The following is a 24,161-nucleotide window of genomic DNA, read 5'->3' on the forward strand; positions in this document are numbered from 1 at the left end:
CAAAACAGATACGCTTTTCAGAGGTTCAGTGTCCTTCAGAGCAGTCTCCAGCGTTGTGATCAGACCGTTGCCAGCGAAGTGGAAGTCGTCGGATGCCCTTCACACCACCAGTTGTCGATCGGACAAATCCGTCGAATCTGTGTAACGGTTTTGAAGCGAATGCCACTAGCTAATTCCGTCTGTTTGGGAAATAAGTTGAAGTCACAAGGGCTTAAGTCTGGGGAGTGTTGTGGGTGGTACAGCACTTCCCAGCCCCGTCGATCGGACAAATCAGTCACAACTTGCGTCATATGTGCCCGAGCATTGTCTTGCAAAATGACGGGCGGATCCTGCAGGAATCGTCGCCGCCTTTTTCTAAGCTGGTCGCAGGCTGTGATGCAGAAATGAACAGCTTCGTCGGGCAATAGACCGCTCCTTTCGAGCTATCAACACAACTGGCGCTGTTAAGAGTATCATATGACTTACACATTGCTGGCAGCGGGCTATACACAATGCTGGTTACTACTTAGAAGGACAGTAGATCTTTGAAACTTGTATCTATTTTATATAATTTTTTGTTTTTAAAATTCAGTCTTAATCACACCACTATGTTACAAGAATACAGGTGACCGGTTTCGGTCACATCACATGACCATCATCAGACCCATGGCATCCTTTGAAGATGGTAGGTGGAGCACTCTTCTCAGCTGCTGTGATGTCAACTGACATTGTTTACAACAACATCATCCGCAAAAAGCCTCATGGAACTTTTGATGTTATCCACCAAGTATTTATAAATACAGTGAAAAATAATAGTCCTATAATACTCCAGTGCGGTAGCCCCGAAGTTACTTTTACGTCTAAAACTCTCTCCGTTGAGAATGACATGCTTTGTTCAGTTTGATTGATACTCTTCAATCCAGACACATCTGGTCTGATATTCCGCACACCGTATTGTTTTCAGTAGGTGGCAGTACGGAACAGTATCTAAAGCCTTCCGAAAGTCAAGGATCAACCTGGGAGATGATATCTATTGTTCTCTAGGTCTCGTAGTGGAAGAGAGCGAGCTGGGTCTCACACGATCTTTTTTTTTTTTTCTACCTACTGCTTTCTGGGTCTCGTGGACGAACCGAGCGAACTAAGATTCACACGATCATTGTTTTTAGAACCCATTTGGATTCCTGCAGAGGACATTTTCGGTCACCAGCAACGTCCCAGTACGCGAGGAAATAATATGTTCCCAACTTCTAGAACAGACCGATGTTATTGTACTTTGCCTATACCTTTGCGCGTGTTCTCGAGCGGAGCTCGAGAACTGGATTAGCCTGCGCTTTTTTCCAATAGCTAGGAACGGTTCGCTCTTCCAGATACACCGGCTTCCAGAAGTGGAGCAAAAGTCCTGTCACGGATTCTGCGTAGAATTGGTATCCCATTAGCTGCAGTGGCCTTTCCCTTGCAGAGCGACTTCAGTAGCTTTTGTATCTCGTGTTCACTTATTTTGAAATCTCTAACTCTGCCGTTCCCGTGACGATTTAAAGGAGGAACTACAATGAAATCTCCCTCAGTGAAACAGTTTTGGAAAAAATATTTTTAGTATTTCTGTCTTCTCCCGATCAAACATTCTGCCGGTCTGTACTATGCGTTATCCGCAACAGGTGTTAGAAAAATTAGCCTGTCAGTATGCTCTACACATTTGGATGTAATTCCCCGAAATATGATGAATGGAAATGGCTGGATTGGATTGGCTGATTATTGTTTTCTGATGTGGAATAGTTCATTTTCAACTTATCTCGCCCGAACAATTGACTTCAATAAAGAAAAAGTGGCGTTTTCCTCGAAGAATACTTCAAAACTATTAGGTGACAACAACTTTCCGAGCCCGAGATTGTGTAGAAAGTAGGCGAAATTGTATCCAAATATATTGGCAGAGATGAAGAAGAAATAACTTGGAGCAATTACTTCCGCAGAACGTGGAAATCTCGTGACAGTTGGTGTAGCAGTAAATGCTACATGAAACTGTTCCTTCACTGCTCCTCCTCGCAGGTAAAATCTTCTGGGATGGGTTGCAACGATGTGGCCCTATAGATTCTTTTGTAGCTCCCAATGGTTCTGGATATATGCAGAGGCCCGAATTGTTACATGTTCGTGAAGCACTTTGCAATACATTTATAACCTTCCCTAAAAGAAAAATTGTTGCTTCTTCTGGACAAACACGATAGTCACATATATCTACCGGCTACTTAATTCTGTAGGGAGGCTGGGAAAGTTCTTTCGTCATTCCCGCGTCACTGCTCACATCGCCTTCAACAGTTTTATGTGGGAGTTTATGGACCGTTCGAGCCTAATTTATGTTCTGAAAATATATAATATTGCAGAATTCATTGCTATTGCCGTGCCTCAAGTAGCGACGCCAACAGATATTCTATCAGGATCATCTGCAGCTGGGAGTTGGATATTTCATGAGAACATTTTTGAAGATTGGAATCGCTCCATGCCGAGTTACGGACGGATGAAATCCAAGATAAAAACCCAAATGGTCTCATTGGTAAACTGATAGAACCATCGACTAGCAGCCGGAATGTTCTGAGGCGTCAGCTTTTTCACCTGAGCTGATGGTGCACTCGTCTTCTAAACCCATCTTGGAGACAAGTTGCACAGGACGTCCGACAAGAAAAAAGAATAAAGTTCAGTTCTCATAAGCACTCTCGAAAAGCTCGCATTTGAAAAAAGGGAAAAGAGAGGCAATAAATTCTAATAAAGCCCCAAAAAGCCAAAGAGAAGCCCTCCCCCCCCCTCTCCCAACTTTATGCTAAATATTTCTGTCTCGTCACCATGGCCTGTTATAAAAGCAGCAAACCTGGAGAGGCCTGGGTGCAATGCATACCGTGTTCGAAATGTGATTATATTACATGAACAAAGAGAGGAAAACGTTAGGAATGCTGTGTTTTTTAAATTAGAATTTATGTTCCGTTCTTGCCTCTTGTAAAAATGTTGGAATATTATGTTTATGTAATTTAATTTTACAATATTTACGTGATTAGCTTTACAAGGAAGTGTTAAATCGCAATTACTTATTTCCTTATGATATCTTAATTAGTTAGGTAGTAAATAACCATTAGGGTAGTTTTTATGTGAATAATGTACGTCATAATGTATGTCATAATGTATTTCGAAGAAGATTTACTATAAACTATCTACACCAAATTAATTAACCCACACGTAAACGTACTTTTGTGTGTGTGTGTGTGTGTGTGTGTGTGTGTGTGTGTGTGTTTGTTACAACTGACTCCCATCCGGGGGCAAATATAACACCAATGCAATACACCACAGTTGAAGTATAAATCTAAATACTGCGTAAAATATCGTAGAAGTGTTCATGGTGAGTACAAATTCGCAGTTGCCAAGAAACTACAATTACATTCAATAAATTAGATAAATTTCTTGTCGAATGGAGCCTGTTAATTACATAAGAATTTTTTTACTCCAGGTTCTTTACCCAGCTGATGAACGTATTCTTAGGGCGAATGAAAGTCTTCTCACACAGATCCCTCTATGATGATTTCATAGAGTGACGTGTCATGTTCTACCATTTTGAATCATCATCCTTACAAAAAGCTCTCTGAGAAGGCACAAAGTACGCCAGTAATCTGTAGCAGGCAAGCTTAATTTTATCTAGACGAAATGGCACAGGCACCATTTCTTTCTTTTTATGGGCATTAGATTTCGTTAGTGTTCAATAGCTCTTTCGAGATGGCAAACACATGACATTGACTGTTATAATAAGGTTATGAGTGTTTTGTAAATTGCCTGTAACAATGCTGAGTAATAAAGGACATTGGACATCAAATAAACAGAAGATGGGAAAAGGCCTGATACATCGGACGCGGGCCGACCCTGTGACCGAGCGGTTCTAGGCGCTTCAGTCCGGAACCGTGCGACTGCTGCGCTCGCAGGTTCGAAACCTGCCTCGGGCATGGATGTGTGTGATGTCCTTAGATTAGTTAGGTTTAAGTAGTTTTAAGTTCTAGGGGACTGATGACCTCAGATAAGTCCCATAGAGCTCAGATCCATTTGAACCATCAAAATTTCTAATATCGTGAAGACCACTTCCGTTAGCAATATTTCCATTATAATTAGCCACACAGTACGGGTGCTTTATATTGTGACAGTATGTTTTACGTTGTGTAATAGTTCGTCCACATGGGGGACGTTCTTGATGTACATTGTCAGTATGAACTGAACCGCGCTTACTATGCGACAAGGAGGTATGAGTAATGCCGCCATATGTGTCGCCTGTGAGTCACGCTGTCTTGTAATAGAGTTAGTGGTGTGCCTTAGTTTGCAGACGCTTAGCGAGGAGAAACTAAATTTAGCCAAGTATTCACATTCAGCAGAAGCACACAGCTCAGTGAACCATGCTGACACTGCACATCAAACCCAAATTTGGTAGCATCAGATAAAAGCGAACCAGCTGTGATCTGCTTTCCACCGAGCTACTGCAGTCGCCATGGAAGAACAGATATGTTTTAAACGTATTGCCTACTCTTTGTTGTTAGCAGTGATGAGAGTTAATCCTGCCACTGCCTTGAAAGTCGTGCGAAATACGCGCTTATCTGCATCATAGAAGAAATTGTATCCTTACGTCACCTGTCAGTCGCAACACAACATAAATCTCTTCCTGGGCGAAGGCCATCCCAGGGACGTTGTGCTGGCTACTGAATCACATTGCCAGGGGCCGTCCCTTTGGCGCAGTGGATAGCGCGTTGGACTTCTAATCCTCGCCGGCACGGTAGCTCAGCGTGTTCGGTCAGAGGGTTAGCTGCCCTCTGTAATAAAAAGAACTGAGTTAATCGGTCAACAACGAACTGAAACGGGTGTCTTAAGACGTCCGCCCTGAGCAGATGCAACGAACGAAAGCGAACAAAATGAGATTAAAAAAAAAAATCCAAAGGTCGTGGGTTCGATCTCCACAAGGGATGAAACGTTTTTAATTCGTAAGAAATTGTTCAGAAAGCTAATACGTGATGCCACCACATTCAACTCAAAACGAGATGAAAATGAACTATACTCCCATTATCACATGAAAAGACATGATGAATTATCTCGGCAATTTCGTAGAGCCCGAAATAAGATAAATTAAAACGGTCCTTCATGCCCAGTGATAAGGTATGACATTCGCTCAGGTTAGTAAGAGGTTTTCTGCGGATCTTCTTTGGACATCCCTTTATATGTCATCAAAGCAAGATGGTACTAAACATGACAAAACATGTTTGATCTGAGGTAATTTTTAATTTGGCTGCAGAAAATCTTTACTGCAGAATTTTATGAATTTTATACGACGAAAATAACTTAGTTCGTTGAACAGATCAGTCATGCCTCCCAGAAACCAATAAAGTGTTGTCAGGATGAAACTGTTATACTTTCTGTTAACATCAAGAATACAAAACGGACATTGTTTTAACAATACCCATAAGATTTATAGCAAATTGGTATTCCTGAAGATGTGGAAGTCTATGACACGGCAGCACAACCAAAGGGATTTTGATAAGTATTTGTGATTCATGAAATGCGTTCGGCGAATCTTTTTTTCTCGTTTGATGCTTGTACCGCTCCTTCCTGCTCTATGTTATCCACTACAGCATTTTTTTCTCTGTCTGCTCTTACTTCTTCCTCAATAGATCTTTATAGAATGCCAACTACTATTTTTGTTGTATTATCTCGATTGTTGCTGTGTTCGTACCTGAATATTAAGATGTTTAAATAAATCACATGAAGACGACAATCAACATATGATAGAGAAATTTAACTTAATTAATGGCACCTGTAGGTGAACCTTATTACGGAAAGTAAGGAAAGAGATATTTATGAAATTTTACAAAATATTGTCGATCCCTTCTGTAACGTTCGGAAAAGAAACCTGGAATTTAAAATAAAGGAATTCGGAGTGTGGAAATAAGATGTCTTAGACATGTTGCAAGATACACAAGACAAGATCGAAAGTGAATTAGTCGAATAAGAGCAGAATTATGTTAATGTCTCTAAATGAAAGAAAAAAAGAATGACACAGAAAAATTGTAAAGGGCATATCGACAGGATGGTGGATAACAGTCTTCTAAAAATACAAACCACCAGACGAGGAAGCATGATGAAAAGACTAGTCTCTATAAGTTGGTGTAACAGTTCAAGCCTAATCTGTTAAGAAGACGATGACGATGACATTAGTTCGATTACAAGGGCGCAGCCTAAGGTTCGAACAGGTTTTGTGTTGGTTCCCTACTACAACCCTGCCCCGCTGTGGGCTAGTAGACTGTGAACTGTAGGTGGAGTGACTACAAGTAGAACGATGTGAACTTGAGCTGGTCGGGCGGGCCGCTGAGCCGTGGAGCCGCTCTTTGCAATCTCTGAAGCGTGACACGTTCCCCCTGACACGCTTCGGCACAGACCACTGCTTGTCATAGACCTCTTGCTACAACGAGAGCAGTAGGTGTGTGATGTCTGTGGAATGGTCCCGACGGTGCATCACACGCATTTGTAGCACATGTGGGGTCCCACAAGGTTCCATTATGGGGCCCTTACTTTTTCTTGTGTATATCAATGACCTTTCGACAGTAACATTACCAGATGCCAAGTTTGTTTTGTTTGCCGATGATACAAACATTGCAATAAATAGCAAGTCAAATGTACTCTTAGAAAGATCAGCCAATAAAATATTTGTGGACATTAATCACTGGTTCCTAGCCAATTCTTTGTCACTAAACTTTGAAAAAACACACTACATGCAGTTCAGAACTTGTAAGGGGTGACCCAAGAGTATATGTCTAACATACGATGACAGGAAGATAGAAGAAGTGGACAGTGTTAAATTCTTGGGATTACAGCTTGATAATAAATTCAACTGGGAGGAGCACACCACAGAACTTCTGAAGCGTCTTAACAAATCTCTGTTTGCAATGCGAATTTTGTCAGACATAGGGGATATAAAAATGAAAAAGCTGGCATACTATGCTTACTTTCATTCCATAATGTCATATGGGATTATTTTTTGGGGTAATTCATCAAGCCAAGCTAAAGTTTTCCGGGCACAAAAACGTGCAGTGAGAGTTATATGTGGTGTGAACTCAAGAACATCCTGCAGAAGCCTGTTTAGGGAACTAGGGATACTAACTACTGCTTCCCAATATATTTATTCCTTAATGAAATTTGTCATTAAAAATATATCACTTTTTCAAACCAACAGCTCAATTCATGGAATCAATACTAGAAATAAGAATAATCTTCACAAGGATTTAAAGTCACTTAGTCTTGTACAAAAAGGTGTGCATTATTCAGGAACCCACATTTTCAATAACTTGCCAGCAGCCATAAAAAGCTTAACAACCAATGAAATTCAGTTTAAGAGAAGCCTAAAGGATTTATTGGTGGCCAACTCCTTCTACTCCATTGATGAATTTCTTAGTAAAACCAACTAATTTGTATATAAGCACAACATAACTTCTGCCCAATTTCAGTGCAGTAATGTGTTCATTGAAAATTTGTGTGTGTGTGTGTGTGTGTGTGTGTGTGTGTGTGTGTGTGTGTGTTAGTATAATCTAACTTCTGCACCATTTCAGTGCAGTAATGTGTTCATTGTAAATAAGTATTACAGTAGTTGTATTACCTTATAAATAAATAAAAAACTTTTTTATCTTAAATTTAGTGCATTAGTATTTGTAAAATGACTCTTAGTGTTCATTAAAAAATGACGATCATTCCACTTGGGACCTGTGGAGTGGTACATTAGCTTATTTGTTTTAGTTGTAAATATTTGTCATGTATTGTTGTTTTTCTGACATGTTCCACATCCTGGAGGACCTCCTCACTACGGATCAATTGGAATGAAAGTAAATCTAATCTAATCTAAAAGCAATCCTGTGCGATGATACCTCAACGATGCACAGTACAATGGATCGTGGAGTATACAGAATGGAGGTAAACAAACTGATCGTAAGGCCCGAGTATGGGAGGGGACGTGGAAATAAGCAAAATTTTCTAGATAACAGCCGAATGGGCTGTTATGGGTTTGACAAAAAATTTGAATTTTTGCCTCTCTCTTTACTATTCATTTTCACATAGCATTTCCCGCTGAAAATGAGCTGTTGTGCAAGGGGCCCCTTAAATGTTCTGGAAAAAATGATAAAACAGAGAAAATAGGGAAGGTGAACTAAATGCCTCTATTTGACTTCTAAATAATGTCCTTTGGCAATGTTTAGCTGCTGGAAATTTTCAGCGAAGGCGCCTTCTTTTGGAGTCAATCCAAGTATTCTCGTCACACATTTTTGCATGTTTGTCGAAATATCATGGAGACGGATATCTTTTGCGACTAGGATGATTGCCTCCCCCGATGAGGATCGAACGGGTGGAAGTATGTTTCATGTCCTACGACTATGGTTTTCAAAAATAATGGAGCTCAGTCTCACATTTCGAAAAAAATGTCCAACGGTTTACGTCCATGTCACCTTCTGCTCACTACTCAATTTGTGCAGAATAAATCGTGATCAGATCTTCTTCTTACTCAAATCTTTTGATAACTTTACGATGTTTCTAGCTACCCCAAATTTCTCTGGTATCATTTTCAGAGACAAGCCATCCGTTTCGTACCACCATCCGTCGCTCTTGTTCTGTGTTGTATCGTACACTTGTTGACGACCTACTCTTACGTCGCGCATATTCAGATGTTTTGTTGCAGCGGAAAGACCGTGTGAACCAATGAGAAAAACATTATTCCACTCGCAGATTCTGTTCCGTAGACATTAATTAATATCGTGAGTGTTTCCATCGTCGTTTTTGGTCATTAGTGACAAAATTCGAGCTTCATGAGATTCCTCATTGTGCTAAGACACAGGCCTTCAGACTTACTTCATCAGACCGGTGCAGCTCACTCTGTCTGAAAATGCACCGCATCTCTCAACGTGTATCATAATGGTGCATCTCTTAATTATTTAGCTGCTGGTCCTTTCATTCAGTTTTAGTAGTTTCTCCTATAGATCGTAGATTTTTTCGAGTTAGATCCCAGAGAACAGTTATCGCAATGCGATGACTGTGTCAAGGGATCTCAGGTTTCGGCATTCGCTAAAGAACCTTTTATACGAGTAAGTTTGTTACCTTGGTTCAAATGGCTCTAAGCACTATGGGACTTAACATCTGAGGTCATCAGTCCCCTAAACTTAGTACTAATTAAACCTAATTAACCTAAGGACATCACGCACATCCACGCCCAAGGCAGGATTCTAACCTGCGACCGTAGCAGCAGCGCGGTTCCGGACTGAAGCGGCTATAACCGCGGCCGGATAAGTTTGTTACCTCAATCGACTGATCGTGTCAAGTGAGTCTACTGTAGCGCCCCTGACGATTTATTTCTGTGTTTCTGTGCTCGTTCTCGCAGAGCATGAGAGTTTTTTTTTTTTTCCCTCCTTACAGTTCAGCGCCAAAATTTCCTGCTGTGCATTTTGGACCCGAACCGTTAAAGCCGAAATATACTAACATAATAAGGAACCGTTAATGACAATAGAGTTTATAAATGACCAAAGCAAAATTCACATTGGATATTGTTTACAAATGTCGCATGGAAAAATCTCCACACTGCTGAGAATTAATAGCATAGGAAAAGGATCAACAATCATTTGAAAAGTCATAATTTATTTCATCAGGTTGCCCTCCATGGGGTGGGTGCACGCAACGACTGTGGTTATATTGGGTTAGATAGAGCAGCAATCAGTCGTGGAAATAAGTTGCTTTAATATCACATAGTACATTACTGGTTGAACTGTGTAAGCATTCACTTGAGCACAAACAACTGCTACAATTTCGCACTGCATTGATAATGAACTGACACAGGTCGAAATCTGATCTGCGTTGTGACTATGTCATATTAAAGCAACTTAATTCCACGACTGATTGCTGCTCTATCTAACCCATAATTTATTTGCTCGAAAATATGTATCACACATACATTCTAAAACAAAAGTCGACGCACCAAGAAGGAAGTATCCGAATTGGACGGAAATCGATAGATGTGACGTCCATGTACAGATAAACCAAAGACTACAATTTCAGAAAAATTAAATGGTTTATTCAAGAGAAAGAACTGCACAAATTGAGCAAGTCGGTAACGCTCTGATCCACGTCTGGTCCTTATGCAAGCAGTGATTCGGCTTGGCATTGACTGATAGAGTTGTTGGATGTCTTTCTGAGGAATATCGAGCCAAATTCAGTCGGCACGTCAGATCGTTAAAATCAGGAGCTTGTCGTCAGGGCTCAGTTCGAAGCGAGACTCATCACTGATGACAATTCTAGTCTAGTCAATGGGATTCCAGGCCGAAGACGTGTCTGGAGTCGCTAAGGACAGCAGTGGGATACCAACCTGATTGTCGCCCCCCATACGGTCGGACACTCAGGTGTAATGGTCTGCGGTGCCATTTCTTTTCATAGCATGACCCCTTCGGTTGTCACCCGCGGCATCCTTACAGCACAGCGGTACGTCGACGATTAATCTACGCCCTGTTTTGTTGCCCTTCGTGGCAAGCCATCCGCTCGTACACGGCGAGAGTTCGTACTGCTTGTCTTCGTGCTTTGCTTGCCAAACCCTGCCGGGGCCAGCAACGTCGCCGGATCTCTCGTCAACTGAGAACGTTTGGAGCCTTACTGGCAGTGCCTACCAACCACCCCGGGATCTCGGCGATCTAACGCGCCAGTTGGACATAATTTGGCACGATATCCCTCTGGAGGACATCCAAAAACTGTATCAATCAATCCCAAGTCACATAACTGCTTGCATAAGGGCCAGAGGTGGACCAAAGCGTTACTGGCTTGCTCAATTTGTGAAGTTTTTTCTCTTGAAAAAATCATCCAATTTTTGTATAATTGTAATCATCTGTATGTCTGCACTTGTACGTCATATCCACCAATTTCCTTCTCATTAGGATAATTTCTTCTTGGTGCGTCGTTTTTTCGTAAAGTGTATTTAGACGACAGTAAATAGCGCCTTTCTTCTCGATCTTTCATCTCTTGTTCTTTTTTAAGGCCAATTTTCTCATACGTTCTTATTTATGCATCGTATTGGTGTTTCTTTGCCCAACTACAGTAAAACCATAATAACTGTTGGGTTTCAAATGTTTGCTTTCTCTTGTGGGCGATACTAGTAGAAAGGATCAAATCCTTATGCAATCTCCACGACATGTCACGAAAACTAAAGCAAACATTAAGATTAAGACTGAGTAGACACAAAAGCACAAAAACCGTTAATACACGAGTGAGCGTGGCGAGTATAGACTAAGTCGCCATATTCTGCACATGCACAATCTGCAGCATATTCGGAATTTTAGAACCTTACATTCGGTGCGGTTGATTAATCATTGACGTCACGATGAGGTTGATTGCTGATTTATACGCAAGTATGTGACGCGCTCCCATGACGAACAGTCGAGTTTGATCAGGAAGTAGTTCTTGTAAAACGGGATTAAGCATCAAGTAACCCTCGTAAGACGGGGCCGGAGGATTTTAAGCTATTTTTATTTTATTGCTGCAAGTATACCGTGATAATCTGCGCGGAGGGGGAGGGAACAAGTTTCACTCTAACCGAGACAGGGGAAAGAAAGTATGACTGAAGAAATTATATCCATCCATTTAGCACCGAACTGCGACTGGCTCGCGGCGAAGCAACATGAGCAGTGAGTCGAGGTAAGCCCCATGCCGGCGCCGCAAAGATCAAGCTGCTCTAAAAACGAGAGGTTGGTTTGAACTCCACAATGCTTTACTAAGCAAGATTCTTAATAGGGGTGGTTGTTACATCTGCATGATTACTCTGCATTTCACAAAAGCCTTTGGCAGAGGATGCAGAGAACCACTTCCAGACTATTTCTCTATCGTTTCACTCTCGAATAGCATGTGGAAAAAATGAATACTCAAACCTTGCCGAGCGAACTCTGATTTGTCTTTTTTTTTAACACGATGATCATTTCTACCTACGTAGGTTAGAGTCATAATGCACTGCTCAAAACAATTAGGGGAACCTGACTTTGGGCGTCTGCCATACTCCATTGAGCAATAATTGCCCACATACGCACGGTGGGGTTCAGGTTGGGACTCACCGGCGGCCACTCCATTACTTCAATGTCCAGGCTTCGCAAGACATCCCTGCTGACACCCGCCACATACGCACTGTCATTAGAAGGAATTCAGGGCCACCACCGTATGCAGCAGCTAGTCCAACAGGATCTGTTTGATGTGCTGTCTGGCGATAATACGACAGAGGACAATGACAAGATTCGAATGGCTGTCAATGCTTGAGCCTCCCAACAGCATCACTGTATTCTGGAAATCTTTAGATTTCCTGGACAACGATTGGCAGGTACCACTCGCACGGGTCTCCAACAAACGAATACGGCCATCGCCTTGCTTCACAGGATATCTGAACTCGTCTGTGAATAACACGTTTCGCTAGCCATGAAATTGACGGTTGGCATGGGAACGGCAAAACTGAAGGTGAGCTGCAATATGTCGTCGTGTTAAGCGGTGTACTCGAACTCGACGTCTGGGACTTAAGTCCTTTTTCACAACCTGTTCAATACAGTCTGATCGGACACAGCGGCTCCAGTGGCCCTTCTGAGATCGTCTTGCCGTGCTGTGGCAGTATCCGTACGACGCCGCAAAGCAGAGATGGCCATATATCGGTCTACGTGGGGGCATTAACGGTTCAAAATCTGCAGATGTAGAGGTAATTTCGGGAGTACCGCAAGGAAGCGTGATAGGACCTTTATTGTTTACAATATACATAAATGACTTAGTTGACAACATCGGTAGCTCCGTGAGGCTATTTGCAGATGACACGGTTGTCTACAAGAAAGTAGCAACATCAGAAGACTCGTACGTACTCCAGGAAGACCTGCAGAGGATTAATGAATGGTGCGACAGCTGGCAGCTTTCCCTAAACGTAGATAAATGTAATATAATGCGCATACATAGGGGCAGAAATCCATTCCAGTACGATTATGCCATAGGTGGTAAATCATTGGAAGCGGTAACGACCGTAAAATACTTAGGAGTTACTATCCGGAGCGATCTGAAGTGGAATGATCACATAAAACAAATAGTGGGAAAAGCAGGCGCCAGGTTGAGATTCATAGGAAGAATTCTAAGAAAATGTGACTCATCGACGAAAGAAGTAGCTTACAAAACGCTTGTTCGTCCGATTCTTGAGTATTGCTCATCAGTATGGGACCCTTACCAGGTTGGATTAATAGAAGAGATAGACATGATCCAGCGAAAAGCAGCGCGATTCGTCATGGGGACATTTAGTCAGCGCGAGAGCGTTACGGAGATGCTGAACAAGCTCCAGTGGCGGACACTTCAAGAAAGGCGTTACGCAATACGGAGAGGTTTATTATCGAAATTACGAGAGAGCACATTCCGGGAAGAGATGGGCAACATATTACTACCGCCCACATATATCTCGCGTAATGATCACAACGAAAAGATCCGAGAAATTAGAGCAAATACGGAGACTTACAAGCAGTCGTTCTTCCCACGCACAATTCGTGAATGGAACAGGGAAGGGGGGATCAGATAGTGGTACAATAAGTACCCTCCGCTACACACCGTAAGGTGGCTCGCGGAGTATAGATGTAGATGTAGATGTATTGTCTCACAATGGGATAAATTTTGTAACAGTTATTGTGATTACTTTTGAAATGATGAAGAGTTTACTGACTTTCTTTCCATCTGTCTCGTTTTCATTTGTGTATCCCTTATACAAAGCAAGCTGCCCTTCACTGAATTACTCCGATGTCCTACGCACAGTGGTACTCCGTTAAGGATCCCATATCGTGCAAAAATACTCCGGAAGAGGAATGGCAAGCGTAGTGCAAGTCTCCTTACTAGATCTTTAGCACGTTCTACGCGGTCTGTCAATAAAACGCAGTCTGTGATTCACCGTTCTGAGTGACTGTGCCAATTTAAATTGTTTGTAATTGTCATCCCTAGGTACAGAAAGACTTTAAATTTTCGAGATTTATCGTGTAACCGTAATGTAATGGAGATTCTTTTTTAGTTCTCATGTGGAATACCTCACACGTTTCATTGTTCAGAATTCGAGCCATGCAAATATTTTGTCTAAATCATTTTGTAATTCTTTTGATCTTGTGATAACTTTACTGGACGGTAGACGACGGCACTCTACGAGATTTGTTCATATTGCGTCCAAAATCTTTTATGTGGATGAACAAGAGAGGGCCGTAAGGCTTCCTTCGAAGATCATAGATACAAGTTTCACTAGCTAAATTCTTATCTGTTACTACGAACTGTGATCCTTCAGACAGGGAAGTTTGATTAGAAATTGCTTACGAGGATCGGTGCCAAATGCGTTCTGGAATCCGGGAAATATGGAAACAACTTGACATCCCCAGTTATAGAAGTCATTGCTCCGTGCGAATAATTATCCATTTGCGATCGACAAGAAAATTTTTTTCTGAATTTGTGCTGATTGTGCATCAGTAGATCATTTCCTTGCTTTTCTCCTACTCTTGAATGTTTTGAATACTAAGCCAAACACATACAGTAATACGCCCGTACGTTGTTAACAGTGTTATACTGGCGAGAAACAGCTCTTCGCAGTAATCGTATGGATGGTCTTGGTTCCGTATGACGTGTCACTGTCTTGCAACCTTTCTGCCATATCGAGGCGGTACTGCACAAGACTCGCTGACCAGCTTCGGGTTGCGTGCGTCCTCCCTGTCAGAGGATGCGCCCACGGCTCGTTGGCGGAGTTGGCAACAGGGCGAGCACCTCGTCGCTAATTCAGCGCTAAGCTCGGCGAGGCCTCAGTCCTTAGCCTCCGGCGTCATTAGCAGTGGCGTAACCAGCCGCTCCTTCCGCACGGCGCACTCGAAAACACGGCCGCTGGTCACATCGGTGGGCCCAGCGCCTGCTGAACGGGCTTTCCAATTCCATCAACTAGAGGATCCGCAAGTTCGCAAACCTCTGCTCCTGTCTGTGAAGCACGAACTACGGTTCAGTAAGACTGTAATTGGTTTCAGCTTGCTGCCCTCCTCTGCATACAAACCACACGTAGGTTATACTTCCTACTGAGATGACTTAAATCCGATGTTATGAAGGGTTCCAAATGAGGTGCCAGCAGATTTCAATTGGGAAGGTGGTTAACGCTGCGAGTAACGAATGTTCTGATCAGGTTGCCACAAATCTGAAACAACTGTCACCCACAGTAATCTGCCTGTCGCATTGTTACTGCTATTGCTGTTAAGGTACAGAGGACTGGTCAACGCCATGCGACGAGTACATCAGCTTCAATGGTACTTGGTGCTTGACACAGCCATTTTTCTGGTGTCAAGCGCAAGGAACCTGTCATCATTAATATTTAAGAACACGCCACCTGAATACCCACAAACTGGCCACCTTGACTCCAAACTAAAGAGGACGATCAATAAAGTTTATGAAATCATTTTCGATGACATAATGTAGCCTTCTAGATGGCAGATTTCAGATTCTCATTTATTGGAAGAACCATGAAGAAATGCAATTCACAAACGAAAGAGGTTTTCTTTGCTAAAGCCTTGTTCGAAGAACTGAATATTTTTCATTGGCCCGGAACAGTTACTATGCTGGATTAATAGATGGAAGAGAGGAGAACAAAAAGATGCGGATCCAATGTTTGTTTTTCTTTTGGGAGGGTCACAGTTTGTTAGTGACACATTGCACACTGACATATTACGCACCAGTTATAATAGTTTCGTCATGGCTGGCTCGCCCAAGGATACCAGTAGTTAGAATATCGTCTATTCTGGAAGCTTGTTCCGACTTAGGACCTTCAGTGCTCTGTCAAATTCTTCTCGCAATATCATCTCTCTCGTCTTATCTTCGCCTACTTCTTCTTCCCTTTCTATAATAGTGCCTTCAAGTTAATTTCCATTGCACAGGTGCTCTATATATTCCCTGCGCCTTTCAGCTTTTCCTTCTTTGCTTAGTACTGGTTTTCCATCTCAGCTCTTGATATTCGTACAGGCGCTCTTTTCTCCAAAGGCATCCTTAATTTTGCTATAGATGGTATCTATCTTTCTCCTAGCCATATAGACTCCTGCAACACTGAATTCGCCCTCTAGCCCTTCCTGCTTTGACGTTTTGCACGTAGACCTGGACAAACCGCAGTTTCGGAGACTGCGTGTGGCGGAAGCCGAGACAGTAAATAAATGGTTCAAATGGCTCTGAGCACTATGGGACTTAACTACTAAGGTCATCAGTCCCCTAGAACTTAGAACTACTTAAACCTAACTAACCTAAGGACATCACACACATCCATGCCCGAGGCAGGATTCGAACCTCCGACCGTAGTGGTTCCAGACTGACATAGTAAATAATTGGTGCTATAGATCATCCTGTGTTGGTTTAAAAAATTAAGGGAGTAAACACTGGACGTGAAAGTCTGCTTGTATATTGCGAATGACTGACTGAATTACAAAACAAATCTACTACTCCCGTATTTTTACCTCTTTCGACCATAAATGTGTTCTTCTGCAGTGATTGTTACTATGAATCTGACAAATTTCAGCATACTAACACGAAATACGGTAGTTTCGTTTTTAAGTGAATATTTATTTAAAAGTTATCTTCGTTAACATAGCTAGCTGACATAACCCATAGAGATGCATTTTAAGATAGCATTTGCCGTTACGATTTGGGTATGAGTGATAACGAATTTTAGTGCAAGCTAAATGAATAGCTTGTTGTAATATGAATGTTCACAAACCTGTTTTTTCTTGGTAACAGAAGTAATAATTTTGGTTACAATGTTTCTTTGACGCCTCCCAGGAAAAGATGTAACCCAGCTCAGAAGCAGGGAACTTATAAAAGTTTATGTTGCCGCCTCTCAATCTCTCGACAGCAGTGAAGAGCGCGAAACACGCGTAATTGCTGATCGCGATAGCCGTTGCCTGGTTAGTGCTTCGGAAGCGTTTCCTCACCGCGAGGGCCCGTTAACTGCTTGTCACGCGATCGCTGTGTTGTTGACACAACTCTTCAGAACGAGCGCCAGCAGCAGCGGCGGCTGGAGTACGTTAGGATACGAGTGTCCATCCTTTGGTTATTTTTTTACCTCTTGAAATGCAGAGAATTCGAGAAAGCCGCATAAATGAGGGCGATTTAAATCGTGAAGCTGTTGGAAATACTTGCGACATTAACTCTTTCTTTGTTATTTCGCCTCTTAGATTCCAATGATTCTCTACAGCACAACGTGGCGAGTAATGATATTCCTAGTTTTCCTCAAAAAGAAATCCCCTTTAGTATGGTTTATTGTTATTTTATGTCATTGCACTTGTTTTAGCAGTTGGTCACTTGCGATTTAATGCTCGCTCCCAGCGAAGTTAGAATTATGCAGTGGTATGTACAGGTAACTTGGCTTGTAATGGTGGGACACTTGCAGTTACGCACCGATTTCAGAAGATTTACCACCTGCCACGACACATTGCATCATATTTGTTTCTGGTCTGTAACCCTGGATGTCTGTTGTTGTTGTTGTTGTGGTCTTCATTCCTGAGACTGGTTTGATGCACCTCTCCATGCTACCCTATCCTGTGCAAGTCTCTTCATCTCCCAGTACCTACTGCAACTTACATCCTTCTGAATGTGCTTAGTGTATTCATCTCTTGGTCTCCCTCTACGATTTTTACCCTCCACGCTGCCCTCCAGTGCTAAATTTGTGATCCCTTGATGCCAACCGGTCCCTTCTTCTTGTCAAGTTGTGCCACAAACTCCTCTTCTCCCCAATTCTATTCAATACCTCATCATTAGTTATGTGATCTACCCATCTAATCTTCAGCATTCTTCTGTAGCACCACATTTCGAAAGCTTCTATTCTCTTCCTGTCCAAACTATTTATCGTCCATGTTTCACTTCCATACATGGCTACACTCCGTACAAATACTTTCAGAAACGACTTCCTGACACTTAAATCTATACTCGATGTTAACAAATTTCTCTTCTTCAGAAACGCTTTTCTTGCCATTGCCAGTCTACATTTTATATCTTCTCTACTTTGACCATCATCAGTTATTTTGCTCCCTAAATAGCAAAACTCCTTTACTACTTTAAGTGTCTCATTTCCTAATCTAATTCCCTCAGCATCACCCGAATTAATTCGACTACATTCCATTATCCTCGTTTTGCTTTTGTTGATGTTCATCTTATACCCTCCTTTTAAGTCACTGTCCATTCCGTTCAACTGCTCTTCCAAGTCCTTTGCTGTCTCTGACAGAATTACAATGTCATCGGCGAACCTCAAAGTTTTTTATTTCTTCTCCGTGGATTTTAATACTTACTCCGAACTTTTCTTTTGTTTCCTTTAGTGCTTGCTCAATATACAGATTGAATAACATCGGGGAGAGGCTACAACCCTGTCTCACTCCCTTCCCAACCACTGCTTCCCTTTCATGCCCCTCGACTCTTATAACTGCCATTTGGTTTCTGTACAAATTGTAAATAGCCTTTCGCTCCCTGTATTTTACCCCTGCCACCTTTAGAATTTGAAAGAGACTATTCCAGTCAACATTGTCAAAAGCTTTCTCTAAGTCTACAAATGCTAGAAACGTAGGTTTGCCTTTCCTTAATCTTCCTTCTAAGATATGAATCTGTCTATGAATCTGAGTAGATTTATGCCTAATGTATCATGTAATTTGTGATGTTTTGTGACATTCTATTAATGGGCCACTTCTGAAACACGTCGATAAAGTATTTATAATGTAGTCTGGTACATCCGTCAAGTTCGTAACTGAAGGGCTGGTCGTTATTACTTAAAATATTTAATTAGTCTCGACAGAATGACATAAAAGAACTAATCAGATTGAACCATGGAATACTATTTTTGATGATTCTTGAACTTGCTGCTAAGTACAACCTCGTCCTTATCTCCAGATAAACTGTAATTTACCTGAAGATTTTGCCGTTTCTTTGGGCGTGGTAGCATCGGAAGTCGAACCTACAGCAGGTATTTTAGCCAGAAAATATTTTAGAATAAGCGATTTGAAATGGAACGAGCATGTGGGGATTGCGGTAAGGAAGGCGAATGGTCGACTTCGGTTCATTGGGAGAATTTTTGGGAAGTGTGGTTCTTCTGTGAAGAACACCGCACATAGGACACTAGTGGGACCCATCGTTGAGTACTGCTCGAGTCCAGAATGAGATTTTCACTCTGCAGCGGAGTGTGCGCTGATATGAAACATCCTGACAGATTAAAACTGTATGCCGGACCGATACTCGAACTCGGGACCTTTGCCTTTCGCGGGCAAGTGCTTTACCATCTGAGCCAAGCAAGACTAACGACTCACTGGCAGAACTGAAGCTGTGAGGACGGGTCGTGAGTCGTGCTTGGGTAGCTCAGATGGTAGAACACTTGCCCGCCAAAGCCAAAGGTCCCGATTTCGAGTGTCGGTCCGGCACACAGTTTTAATCTGTCAGGAAGTTTCATACTGCTCGAGTATTTGCGATCCGCACCAGGTCGGATTAAAGGAAGACATCGAAGCAGTTCAGAGGCGGGCTGCTATGTTTGTTACCGGTAGGTTCGAACAAGACGCTGGTACTTCGGAGATGCTTCAGGAACGCAAATGGGAATCCCTGAAGAGAAGCCGACGTTCTTTTCGAGGAATATCCTTGAGAAAATTTAGAGACCTGGCATTTGAAGCTGACTGCAGAACGATCCTACTGCCGCCAACATACGTTGTGCGTAAGAACAATAATGGTAAGAAACGAGAAATTAGCGCTGATAGGAGGTACATAGACTTTTTCGCCCTCTCTATCTGCGTCTGGAGCAGACGACAAGTAGTGGTACAGGATACCATCCGCCACGCAGCGTATGATGGCTTGCGGAGTATGTATGTAGATGTTGTTGTTGTTGTTGTTGTTGTGGTGTTCAGTCCTGAGACTGGTTTGATGCAGCTCTCCATGCTACTCTATCCTGTGCAAGCTTCGTCATCTCCCAGTACCTACTGCAACCTACATCCTTCTGAATCTGCTTAGTGTATTCGTCTCTTGGTCTCCCTCTACGATTTTACCCTCCATGCTGCCCTCCAGTGCTAAATTTGTGATCCCCTGATGCCTCAGAACATGTCCTACCAACCGGTCCCTTCTTCTTGTCAAGTTGTGCCACAAACTCCTCTTCTCCCCAATTCTATTCAATATCTCCTCATTATTTATGTGGTCTACCCATCTAATCTTCAGCATTCTTCTGTAGCACCACATTTCGAAAGCTTGTATTCTCTTCTTGTCCAAACTATTTATCGTCCATGTTTCACTTCCATACGTGGCTACACTCCATACAAATACTTTCAGAAACGACTTCCTGACACTTAAATCTATACTCGATGCTAACAAATTCCTCTTCTTCAGAAACACTTTCCTTGCCATTGCCAGTCTACATTTTATATCCTCTCTACTTCGACCATCATCAGTTATTTTGCTCCCCAAATAGCAAAACTCCTCTACTACTTTAAGTGTCTCATTTCGTAATCTAATTCCCTCAGCATCACCCAACTTAGTTGATTGATATATACATGTCCAGTGACGTTAATGTGACCACCTCTCGAAAGCCTGAGTAACCACCTTCTGCAGTACGGATGTTCAGGAAGAGAGTCAGTGAGGTACTAGAAGGTAACAACAGGAATGAGGAGTCATGACGACCCCAGTGCAGTAGCCAGCTGCGCTAGGTTACCCGAGTGAGGATCCATGGCACGGACAGCCTGATCGAGGTGGTACCACAGATTTTCGATTAGGTTTATACCCGGGAAGTTAGGTGACCAGGGAAGAACGGTAACCTCATCCTGGAGCTCTTCGAACCACGCTCGTACACTGCGAGCTGTGCGGCACATTGTACTGTCCTGCTGCTAAATGCCATCACACCGAGGGAAAAGCAAACGGCATACAGGGGTGCATATGATCCCCAAGGATAGATGTATATTGTGTTATTCCATTGACCTTCCAGAATGACGAGATGACCCAGAGAATGCCACGAAGACAAACATTCCTCAGATCCTGACGCTCCCTCCTCTGACCTGGACCCTTCCGATGATTGTTACAGGGCCGTAAACGCCAGTGGCCATCTGTACGATGGAGCATAAAACGTGATTCATCTGGAAAGGCCACCTGTCACCACTCAGTGGGCGTCTAGTTACAGTACTGGCGCGCAAATTGCAGCCTTCGACGCTGATGCACCGCTGTCAGCATGGGTACGTGAACCAGGAGCCTGCTGCGGAGGCCCGTACGCAGCAACGCTCGCTGAACGGTCGTTGAGGAGACATTATAGACAACCCATTGGTTCATCTAGGCGGTCTTCGCCGTAGTGTACCACAGCTGCTTCGGCGCTGGTTGTGGATAGCGCCATTTTGCCATGCTCGGTCTACTTTAAAGATGACGGTACATGGACAGTTTACAAACTTAGCCATTTCGGAAAAACTTCTACCGTACATTACGACAACGACTACGCTGTTTTAGGGTTTTATCCTCCCCTCCCCCTCCCCCGACACACTTTATATACACGCCACTGCTATTACTGATACCTGCCATCTGGGAGTGGTTATTGCACGTTGACATCGACATATGCAGCGGTGACATTAATGTGACTAGCACTCCGTCTTCAGGCCACGGCTGGCCTACCGGGACCATCCGACCGCCGTGTCATCCTCCATGGAGGATGCGGATAGGAGGGGCGTGGGGTCAGCACACCGCTCTCCCGGTCGTTATGATGATATTCTTGACCGAAGCCGCTACTATTCGGTCGAGTAGCTCCTCAAATTGGCATCACGAGGCTGAGTGCACCCCGAAAAATGGCAACAGCGCATGGTGGCCTGGATGGTCACCCATCCAAATGCCGACCACGCCTGACGGCGCTTAACTTCGGTGATCTCACGGGAACCGGTGTAACCACTGCGGCAAGGCCGTTGTTAATGTGACTAGACCGTGTTTATTTATTGAATCATTTAACCCAATAAAATATGACACAGCCTTTGCAGAATAGGACAACACCAATCTATAATTCCGAATTTTCCGAAGTATAGCCTGTCCTCCACGGGAATAAGAGAAATTACGAAAGGTGGATTAAGTGGTATGTCCAGCACATAAGAAGTTCTAAGTACTAAAAGCATGGGAAAGAAGAATGGAGGAAGATGGTAGATATTGTTTACCATGACCGAAACGAGATTTCAGTATGGGGCGGCATGTACAGAAACTCTTATCAAAGCAGCACTGGCGTTTGGTCTGCAGTAAGCTCGGCCGGCTTGTGTGGCCGAGCGGTTCTAGGCGCTTCAGTCTGGAACCGCGCGACCGCTACGGTCGCAGGTTGGAATCCTGCCTCTTGCATGGATGTGTGTGATGTCATTAGGTTAGTTAGGTTTAAGTAATTCTAAGTTCTAGGGGACTGATGACCTCAGATGTTAAGTCCCATAGTGCTCAGAGCCATTTCAACCATTTTGAATAGTAAGCTCGTAGAACAAAATGCGTGTACGCATAATTACGGCGACCGCGGTAGGCGCGTGCGTCGTCCCGTGATGCGACCGGACATTTACGACTCTAAACACAACTGACTCCAAAGTAATGGAGACGAGTACGCTAAGAAAAAATAGCGGCAAACTTCGAGGCTGATTCATACGACCGATCTAAAAACCGAACGGAACTGACGAAAACATGCGTCTGTTAGGGGTTGGAGAGTGTGTCTCCATTAGTTTTAATGCCACAGCGCTGTGTCTCCATCGTAAAACAAGTAACTGCTGCAGCCGGCTTTAGTGGAGAGGCTGCGGTGACCTCTCCTAGCGCTTTGTAGGCGGTGGGACGGGCGACTCCATGGCTCATAGGCTGACCACTCTGAAGTGGCGCCACTTTTACGCCCGGCGAAAAAAAAAGGTCTTTCTCCGCGACAGCTGGCCGCGAAGCCGCTTTGACCTAAACAGCCCATTTCTTCAACGATCCACGTTATCTTGGAGCTTTTTTTTAACAATATGCTTCGCAGATATTAAAATATTTCGACCTTGCCGCCCGATAGTTCTGTACTTCAGCAACACGTCGACAAGTCCAGAATACCGAGCAAAATTGATTTAATAGTGGAAATTTGCATATTATGTTTTTCGACTTATTAAATATGCACACAACCGACCCATGTTTGCCGTCAACGGATTTGCTATTTTCCCTCCTGTATGAATGTGTAATTTTATATTAATTAAATAATTACGTACTTTTTTGTAAGGGCTGGACGAAACGGTCGCTAAGGCCTCTCCATATGTGTGGCAAACATCGAAGAAAAGTCTCAGTTTACAGTAACAAATCGATTCTTGTTATTTAGCGAACTGAAACAGTGTTAAGTGAGTGCGCAGTTAATCGTATAATGGTCGCGAGCCTCCTGTGCAACCTTGAGCTGCAAACTAAGTACCTAGAAGCGATTGTACCAAATTTGCGGTGATTTTTAATTTTCTCAAATCCTAAAATATAGGAAGGAGTGAACTGGACTTCACAGGAAGGAAGGAAATAGGGATTTAACATCCCATCAACGACGATCTCATAAGGGACGATGCATACGCTTGGCCTGGGAAAAAGAAATGAGCCACATCCATCTCTGCATCTTGACCACGGGGGACCTAAATCTGAATGGCACATGGTAATTTTAGCCGCTGCCCTTCCCAGTGTGAACTGCACTTCGAAGCATTGCAGGAAGGTTACAGCAAATCTTCAAAACACGAAGTTTGAATGGAGTCTTAGAAGTCTTTCGAAGCTTCGAAAATTATCTGGAAAGATAATCATACACACAAATTCTTTGATAATACGAGGGTTGGAACTTAAATAGTGGCAACAGCCGGCCGCTGTGGCCGAGCGGTTCTAGGTGCTTCAGTCCGGAACCGCGCTGCTGCTACGGTCGCAGGTTCGAATCCTTCCTCGGGCATGCATGTGTGTGATGTCCTTAGGTTAGTTAGGTTTAAGTAGTTCTAAGTCTAGGGGACTGATGACCTCAGATGTTAAGTCCCATAGTGCTTAGAGCCACTTGAACCAAACAGTGGCAACTATTTATTCACAACCGATACAAAAGAGTTACATGTTTGCACTTGTTAATGTCCTTCAAAGTAGTCACCAGTGCTGGTAGAACCCGTTGCCAGCGATGTGGAAGGCTT

General features: G+C 43.1%; 1 protein-coding gene and 1 non-coding gene across 5 annotated transcripts in view; both read left to right on the plus strand.

Annotated features, from left to right (window-relative positions):
• LOC126237019 (ras-like GTP-binding protein RhoL) overlaps nt 1-24,161 on the plus strand; it is a 342,104-nt gene that overhangs the window by 223,299 nt on the left and 94,644 nt on the right. The gene's annotated exons all lie outside the window — the stretch shown is intronic.
• Trnar-ucu (transfer RNA arginine (anticodon UCU)) lies at nt 4,717-4,958 on the plus strand. Its single transcript has 2 exons — nt 4,717-4,753; nt 4,923-4,958. It is a non-coding gene; the product is annotated as a tRNA-Arg (tRNA).

This window comes from Schistocerca nitens, chromosome 2, assembly GCF_023898315.1.
Source record: "Schistocerca nitens isolate TAMUIC-IGC-003100 chromosome 2, iqSchNite1.1, whole genome shotgun sequence".
Lineage (NCBI taxonomy): Eukaryota > Metazoa > Arthropoda > Insecta > Orthoptera > Acrididae > Schistocerca > Schistocerca nitens.